At 37.9% G+C, this 9,533-nt stretch overlaps 1 long non-coding RNA gene across 1 annotated transcript; it reads left to right on the top strand.

Annotated features, from left to right (window-relative positions):
- The first annotated feature begins 783 nt into the window (after positions 1–783).
- Positions 784–8,488, top strand: LOC116684742 (uncharacterized). The gene is made up of 4 exons (XR_004330835.1): positions 784–915; positions 5,567–5,758; positions 6,984–7,105; positions 8,425–8,488. It is a non-coding gene; the product is annotated as an uncharacterized LOC116684742 (long non-coding RNA).
- Positions 8,489–9,533: the final 1,045 nt, after the last annotated feature.

Here is a 9,533-nt window from a genome sequence, read left to right as displayed (position 1 = left end):
TTTCCTGGCATTGACCTCATTCAAATGTGTTCATCAATTTAAAATTTAAACTGGTGGTAGCTGTGTACAATGTGCCCCATCACGTGTTGAATCTGATATTTGATTATGAAATCTGTCCTGTATTGTCACGGTTCACACTCTATCAATATAAACGAATATATAAAATGTAATCTGAAAAGTGATTCTCTGCTTGTAATTTTGGAAGCAATGGCATTTATGACAAAAATAAATTTCATTGTATCGCCTCCTCATCGATGTGAATTGTTACTCAATGATTTAGCATCTCAATGTCTTTGTATTTAGTTTAATGTTGTCTCAATGTGCTCCTTATCAATACGTTGTTAGAATAAGTACTCAGATGTATTAGTTTGGTTCAAGTACCAATAGGCCTACAACAACACATCAAAATCCTCCTTTACAAGTAAAAATACTGCATTTCAAATCTTACTTAATAAAAAATACTGTTATTAACTTATACATATGTGGGCTACTATGCAACTTGATATTCAATACTTCTTACACATGCATGAAGTTGTGATGATGGCAATATTATAGCACAGATAATCCACTTATTTGCATAAAGTACTGTTATTAGTCTACAATGCTACTCACACATCTTCTGAAGGCTTCTTACACACAGGCCTGTGTATGTTGTAAAAATGCTATGAATGAAAACAATCAAAGCAGAGTAGGCCTTTTCACATTTATCATATGTTTGACGAAATAAACAACAAAGGGTTAAGTTTCTTTATATTGTGCAGAAGGGGAGGTACTTTCTGGTAACAGCTGTCCCTCCCTATGGTCTCTCCTGATTTCAGAACAATAAAAACTGCGCAACAGCCTTGAAATCGGACAGATTTTGTCAGGCGGAGTACATTCGTTCAGGTTTCTCTTCCACTCTAACAGACACAACATGTAAGTTGGTTTGTCATGTTTGATTACCCTCCGTTTGTAAAGGACCCTATATTACAGTAGCAATAGTAACCATAACTTACATCACTCCTTATAAGGAGTGGCTATTGAAGTTATGATCCTGAACTACTAGCCTATATAAGTGAACCTATAGCCCTACATTTAAGATATTTAGTGCTCATAAAGTTTGTTTTTGGAAACTTAGGGAGAAAACGTGTATCCCAGGCGAATATTAACTATTAAAGTAGCCTAAGATTTAATCGGATGGCATGTCACTTCTTCGCTCGCGCCCTGCAGGGCTCAGTGCTGCCGATGGATCATTAACTATATTACAATATTGGACAAAAAACATGTTGTTGAAGCCATGTAACTTAGTTTTTTTGTTTTGTCTATATAGCACGCTGGTGACTAGAGTGCATATGATGCAGCTTTATGTTTGATCACTGGGTGGCGCACTGACACAGGGATGCTGTAGGCCATCAACAGCGCCAGGCACAGCTGTGTGGCAAAGGGAAAGCAGTCAGGGGGTCTGTTTGAATAAATTGGAAGACGAATGAAACGTACCTGAAATGAAATGGACAAAACTGTAATAAAGGCTATAGGAGTACCCTTTCAAATAAAGTCCAATAAAGATAGCTCAGTAGCTAAAGCCTGCCAGTGTCTCCTGCACACAGATACCTTAGACCAGTCCTCACAGGTTATCCCCCAAAGTATTGTCAATTTTATTTTAATGTGTGTATAATTATAACATATTAGCAAATCATAAATCCCCACTGATGACAGACTTACTGGCCTACTGATTTATGAAATCATGCCAACAATTATTGTTTTAACAGCTTGGTATTCTCTGCAAAAAAGTTGTGTATAAAGGCGTTAGGCCGCCTACCCTTTATTATGGCCCAGTTTGATGTGCAACTTAATATAGGCCTATGTAGGGGGTTCCTGCTCACCTCTCTTTTCCTGCTCTAGAACTTCAGCATAGTACTTCCCCAAAGTTTGGGGAATCATAAGAGAGATGTGTAAAAAAAAGGGACAATCAAAACCGCAGAGCTTGTGGTATCCTGAGTTCTTAGTATGGGTCAAGCGTTTCATTGTATCACCTCCTCATTGATGTGAATTGTTACTCAATAAATTTGCATCTTTGTGTCTTTGTATTTAGTTGTGCTGCCTAAAAGGGCTCCTTATCAATAATTTGTTGGGATAAGTATATTTCCTTTAAAGTAAAAATACCACATATATATACATATATATATACTACGCTCCTTGATATTCTGAATGCTTCTTACACATAGGCCATGTATGAAGTTGTGATGTGATTTATGTCGTATGAATACTAAGAATAAAAACAATCAACGCTGATTATTCACATTTCTTATTGTGTTTAGCGAATAACCAACAAAGGTTAAGTTCCTTTATGTTTTCCAGGTGCTGGGAGGTACTTCTGGTAACTCTCTGTTCTTGCTGGTTTCAGAACAATAACTGCGCAAAGTGTTAAAGACTTTGTCAGGCGGATCATTCGTTCTGTTTTTTCTTCAACTCTGACACAAACATGTAAGTAGTTTGTCATGTTTGATTACGTTTATAAAAGACCCTAATTCAATTATTAGGGTCTAAGCCAATCCATATTATTGTCCTGTCTGCAGCCTTAGGGAATCTTTAGCCTAAAGCCTATAAAGTGTGTTTTTTAGAAACTTATCAGGAGATAAAATGTGTATCTCAGGCGAATATTAACTAAAGTCTCTCAGGCGAATATTAACTAAAGTAAAGATTTAATCGGATGGCGTACGGCAGATGTTTATTATTAAATCATAGACAGTAAAGTTAATAGACACAACCCCGCCGTAGACTTCCCAATGAGTCCAGTGGAGTCTGTTGGAAGCAGTTTTCCGTGATAGGTGAGCATTAGAGAGTGTAGGTATATGTTAGGAGATAACATATCTACAGGCTAATTTTTGCTAAATAAAATGCTATTCAACATTAGTTATTAAACAGCTAATGTGAGTCAAAACTGAGCTTCTCCTGCCTGTAGGCTACGGTAATTTGCGACACATGAGTCACGTGGTAACACTACCGTTAGACTATTTTTTACAAAATCGTCTGCTACGGAGCCATAACGTGAGATACAAGGTAGTGGAGTAGTTTTATACATTGTCGTGTTTCTTTAAATAAACCATAGACAACAGTCTATTATACTATATTAATGTATTGTATTATGTATGTTAATGAATTGCAGATACAATTAAAAAAAGATAATTGATTTTTGGAATTCTGTGAATCGATTTTGAATCGGTAGAGCTTGAATCGCGATTCAAATAGATTTTTTTGCACAACACCTTAAAACGTCAAAGACCCCTGCTCTGGACCTTCAGTATTGGACTTCCCTAAAGTTTGGAATCATAAGAGACAGATGTGAAAAAGGAACAATAAAACCGCATAGCTTGCAATATCATGGGTTCTTTGTATGAGTTGAGCTCTAAAAATGCTGAATTGTGCATTTCTAAGATGTAGGCTACTTTATTAGATCTTTCCAGCCTGGTAAATGCCACTCCCTAGTTTAATATGAGGGCTTTGTGTTGGAAACTTAGCATCTTGAGCCTAATCAGACATATCCCTGATTATTTTGACAGAGACTGGGACTCCAGGTTAACAAGATTAACTATTAAATTCCATTGTGATTCTGTGAGAACTCACAGATCCAGTTTCTCTTTTTAATCTTTCCCTTAACATTTAAAGGAATCTACATGTATATGTGTGTTCAAACATGGCTTCTGGAAAGAAAATAAGGATAAAATATGAATTACTAAACAGACATTAATTAAGAAGTTCCCCATACTTCAGAATTACTCAGCACATTCGCCAGGAGTCATTCTTGATGCCTATCATCTCAAATATATCTTTCAGATAAGGCCAAATGATGATTGGGAATGTCTTGCTGCTTGTCTGCTCAATCTCTGTGATCTCAGTATATGATCTCTCTGTGATCTCTTAGATTAGGACTGTAGTTAAAGCTGATTCTGGTTTCCAACTTTGCCCCAGGTGTGTCTGTTAAAACACGGACAGAGACAACTTCTCTCTTTTGATACTTTATTACAGTCAAGTAAACACGGCATGGGTAGCTCTGCTATGGCTGTGTTTGTGTTTTTTTTAATTAAATATATAACATTGTAGGCTACCATGCACAATGCAAATGAATAATATATATGCTAGCAAATAATAACAATAACCCAATATTAATTACAGTATCTAAATTTAGTGTAACTACTGTAGCATGTAAATAATGCACCTAAAACACAAATGTGAGCAAAGGCGTTCAACAATCGCCATTATATGGAATCACAGCCAGTTGTAACTAGCTAACAGGTGAAGAACACAAACAAACAAATTACAAGCTAACTTACTTTAAACTTGCAAAAATTATAGACCAATACAACAAAAGGCTATATGAGTTGACAACATAAGTTATACGACTTACAGTTTGGATGCACACACACAATTTCAACTGATTATCCTCCGGACAGCCAGTCGCCTCCAAAATAAATCGTAAAGTAAAAATATCTGAAAAATCTACTTGAGTAGGGAAGGCACGGGATGAGGAGGAGGAAGGAGATGCAAGCTAGTCTCGTTTGTTAAAAATACTTTTAATATCAACAAGAAGTAACGTCACCCAACATCGCTTAGAGCACCTTTAACTGTAAGTCTGCAAAGCCTAAGGAGTGATACTACCAAGGAAATACCTAGGAAGTCTAGGAAGCACTAAATAGGGCTGTCAGACCATTCAAAATCACAACTTAATTTTGTAATTAATAATAATCAATTTTTTTCAGGCTTTAGATTCCAATTTATCAACACACATGACATTTCTGTAAGAAACAAGAGAATATATGTAGTTTTTAAATAATAAATTACTATAATAGTTACCATCAATCATCCCCAATTATTATGATTCACTTTTTTATTCACAATTGCGGAAACTGTGCTGTGCACATCATGTTTAACCACCCGTGTTGTGACAGTTAGAGATTTGGCAGTGGGCTTATGTCATAGAACCAAGGAATTGTAGGACCCACATGCAGAGACAAGGTAGTGAGCTTGAAGATTTAATAAACGAAATCCCTACAAACACAACGTGCTAAATGCAGCAAGGTAATCCAAAACATGGTAGTAGTCAAGAACAGGAAACACAGGAAACAGGAAACAGGAACACAGAGACATACAGGACAGACTAACACACAGAACTCCAAACAGACCAACAATGACCTGACAACAGACAAGGAAACACGGAGACTAAATACACAAGGTTAATGAGATAACGGAGACAGTGAGATAAGGGCTGGGAACAGGTTCAACATCAGACAATCACAAGGGCGGGAAAACCAACAGACAGGAAGTCAGACAAGACAAGACAGAAAACAGACTTCAAAATAAAACAGGAACAGAGAAAAATACACAACCATGAAAATCCCTCCCAGTTCAGGACCAAATCAGCCATTTTACACAGCCGTGGACCAGTGGGTCTGGGGGAATGGAGCACAAATCACACATGCTTTAACGTTGAGATTCAGCAAAAAGTCATTTAAGGTCAAAGAATCAGCAACATCAGCCATGACCTGATACAGTAAGATTTAAAATTTCTTTACGCTCTTGTTTCTTTCAGTCTACAGGAGCAGGCAGGATGTCTGTGACCATGACCAAGGGCGATGGAATCCCAGTGTTCACTGTGACCTCTGACCCCGAAAGTGTTTACCTCCTCTGTGCCAAATCCTCAAAAACCTTGCTACAGCCCGGTGTGCTGCTCTGTGTCTGAGCACCTGAGAAGGGTCCAGAGAAGTTCTCAGTCCGTACTGGGGTGAGTTGCAACCTTTATAGGCTTTGAAGTTGCCCTGTGAACTTCAGCTTTAAAGCTTTTGTATGCTACACTGCATTTTTTATTCAGTACTTTTTCATTCCCGACTTAATTCTGATTTCAACTTTGAGTAAATAATCTATTTTTGTGGAATAATTCAACAGGTGTGGCAATTTTCAGTGAAGTAAAAACGGAAGTGCAAAACTGCAGTTCCTGGAATGGCTACTTTAGGCTGGCTCCAAAGGGAGTCAATCCAGAGACCCAGACCCCGCGTTAAAATGCTCTACTTCACAGCACCAGTGAACATGTTTACGGCCTGGTAACAAAAACAGTTTTGTGTCTCTATAGCTATTTTTCCCCATTATGAAACTGTGCAGAGAGTGAGTTTTTTTTAATTATAACTCAACCCTTTAAATTATATTCAGGTTTAAAGTTATGCATAATAAAGGGTGTGGCGCTTTGAGTGACAGGCGGCTGCCATCACAAGAGGCAAGCATAGAGAGCCAAAGTCCCGCCCTTTCCGTTTTACTCCATGGGACCTATCTTCATGGGACCCGATTTATAATGTTTTTTATCTCTTTTGATACTTCTGCCTTTGTCTTGGAAGAAGACGGTAAAGCTTGCCAAGACCAGCCATATTTCTCTGGTGACGTGTATTGAGACTTCTTTAAGTCAAGTCGTTTATCTCTAAAAATGTACACACATCATTGTGGAATGCATGGCACAATTCCAACCGGACCAAAAAATAGTTTGATCTGTCTCGACTCCCATTCATTTTTTTTTTCGAAAGATAGGGCCCATGGACCTGAAATAGAAAGATGTGACTTTGGCTCACTGTAGACTGAAGGCTTCATTCTACTGTATCAGCTGAATCCACAATCGACCTCTTTGCCCAGTTTTGCTCACACAGCCAGATCCAGCGGGATCCGCTCACTTCTTTAAATTTCTGCCAAAATGTTATTGTCGTAATCACATTACAGTCACATTTTTCAAAGGTTTTTCCATTACACTCCCACGGCTCTGTCTGCCTTGGAGCTCCAGGTAACGTTATATTTAAATAGAAAGCTTTATTAAATTCATAAAGCACGCAAAACACACGAAAATGAGGGAAAGTGATCCATATAACAAATTTGCTGCACTTGGGTGCTCTCCAGTTACCCTGAACAGTGTCCCTGAGAACTGCAGTTACTGTACATGTGTCAGCTGTTCATGCTGTTTCCTCCCACAGGCTCTGCACATTATGGTTGGGCTGCTCAACATCGGCCTTGGAACGATACTCTTTTGCTTTGACAGGATGTACTTTTGGTCCCAGATAAATCAATCGGATTTCCTTTTTGGCTTGGTGGATTGGTAAGAAAGAAACTTTTGCATTTGTTCTTTTGTGTCATAACTAATGTCCAATATAATTTTCTTCACAACATGTACATCTTTAAACTTCCAAGTCTTTTCAAAGTTAGAGTACAACAAATAGACAAATACAACGTTAGAACTTGTGTCAAGGTTTCCTTCCTGAGGACACGTATCTTGTAAGACTGTTTGTCTTGTTTTATATTCTTGTTTTATGCATTTAGGTCCAAGCCTTTTCATGACAAATCATGACAACTTGGGCTGTTCAGATGGTTCCTCGGAGAATCACCTAACAGCTGTTCTGATCTGGGACATTGTAACTTAAGACTGATCTTACTTTGCCAAATGATATAAAATTCACTACAGATTTGTGAGTCCAATCCAAGCGTATTTTAACTGATCGGTATTAACTAAGCTTTTTGACGTTGGACTACCTTTCAAAATTCTGGATATTGTTATTGGACATCTTAGTCTCTTAAAGCCGTTTTATGTGCTGAATCACGGTGTACTCCCGCAGACCTCTCTGCGTCTACGCCGGACCCTACGCCGTAGCCTGACACGCACCTCTCCAAAAATGTAACTACACATCGCGCAACCCACGTCCTCCGGCCGTGGCTTTGGTAGCGTTGCATTCCCCCGACTCATTTCCTGGTTCTCCTTCTCCAAAAACAACATGAAATCAAGGAGAGATAACTTTTCCTGTTAAAGATGTCTCATCATGGTCAGAAAGCACAAGGGAGACACTTTGTTTCCCTCACTATGACTCTGAATTCAATACTTATATCTTCTTCCTCTAACACACACCCCCCCCCCCACACACATGCCGGCTCAGCGTGCACACCAGCGCACAAGTATAGACATCAGGCCACTTACGTCGGCTACAGTGAAAGCTCTGTGTGGAGCCACCACGGAGCATAACACGGCCTTAAGTTCTAAGATGACATTGATCGGTACCGGTTGCTTTGGCTCTTGTCTGCCAGTGTGATTGATGATGGGGTTACCTAGTTTCCTTCTTGATATTAGTAATGTATAATATTCTTCTGTAGTTGAGTTCTTAACATCTCAAACAGTTGTCTTTTGTCCTCTCATACACTACCGGTAGTCCAAAGATGTTATACACTGGCCCACAGCGGCCAATGTTATGTGACCCTGTCAGGATGATGCTGGACTTTACATGATGAGGGTTACCTAGTTTCCTTCTTCATGCTCCAAATGCTGTTCACTCAGTCAAAGATACTGTGAATGACATTTATGAATTTTAGTGTTTGTTCAGAAGAATGGAAGTTTCAATATTTTTTTTTCTTTTGTGCTTTTTTCTCTAGTTTATTTTGTTTGGCACCATTGACATTTTGTCTGAGAAGTACCCCAGTCCATGTCTGTAAGTAGTTCATCCTCATGTTATCTTGAAGTACTTTATTATATTGTCATCTTACATTTTTGGTTTAGTTCAAGACAAGTAAAATGGAGGGCCATTTTTGTTCTTGGTGCAGACTATACAAACCTGCTATATATACATATATATATATATATATATATATATATATATATATACAATATATATAATTTCCTTTTTCTACCCATTTAGGGATTTATTTACCTATTTGCGTATATAGGTAGTAATACATGTTTATATTATGTCTCAGCAGGTATAGTTTGTATTTACTTTTTTTTTAATTTTATTAATTTATTTTTCATAAGTACTTTTTTCTTATCTTAAGGGGGGGGGGGGGGAGTATAAGGTAATGTTGGTTTCGAACAGTGTTCATCATATAAAGTGTAAAGTCTGAAAGAAAGTAACCAGCCACACAGCTGTTATTAGTGTAAAGGGTAAGATAGTCTGTGGCTTTTAAATTCCATGAGTATTTATTCTAATATTTACTATTATGTCTTTTATTTTAGGTCATCATCAATGTGATCCTGGTCACGCAGGAGTTGCTTTGCCATCACAGGCATTGTACTCTACAGCATATATGACAACCATTCACATGTTTGTGGATGTGTAGGAATTACGACGATGATTACTATTCATCCTACAGGAGACAGACTACAACTCCCTCTCCTGAGCAGGACATCATGAAGGAGAAATGCTTGGAGGTCAAAGAACTGATTCTGGTAAGTGTGGAAAATGTCATCTCAGCCGTCAAGATACAAGTTGTACAAACTCAAGAGTGGAAATAGAGGGCTTTAATTATTATTCATATTAATTATAATTTGTCCACAAAAAATCAGTCAACAATTTTAGATTAATCTTGTTAATTTGTCCCATCAAACAAAAATGGCAAAACAAGCTGGTTTCAACTTCTGAATGTGAGGATTTGCAGCTTTTCTGTTTTATATGATTGTAACCTGAATATTTTAACTCGTGGTTGGACAAAACAAGCAATTTAACGACGTTACCTAGGGCTCAGGGGAAAGGTGATTGGCTATTCAT

The sequence above is a fragment of the Etheostoma spectabile genome, unplaced genomic scaffold (genome assembly GCF_008692095.1).
Source record: "Etheostoma spectabile isolate EspeVRDwgs_2016 unplaced genomic scaffold, UIUC_Espe_1.0 scaffold00019539, whole genome shotgun sequence".
In the NCBI taxonomy this organism is placed as follows: Eukaryota; Metazoa; Chordata; class Actinopteri; order Perciformes; family Percidae; genus Etheostoma; species Etheostoma spectabile.
The sequence above is the reverse complement of the archived record's forward strand: the minus strand, read 5'-3'. Positions and strand labels throughout refer to the sequence as shown.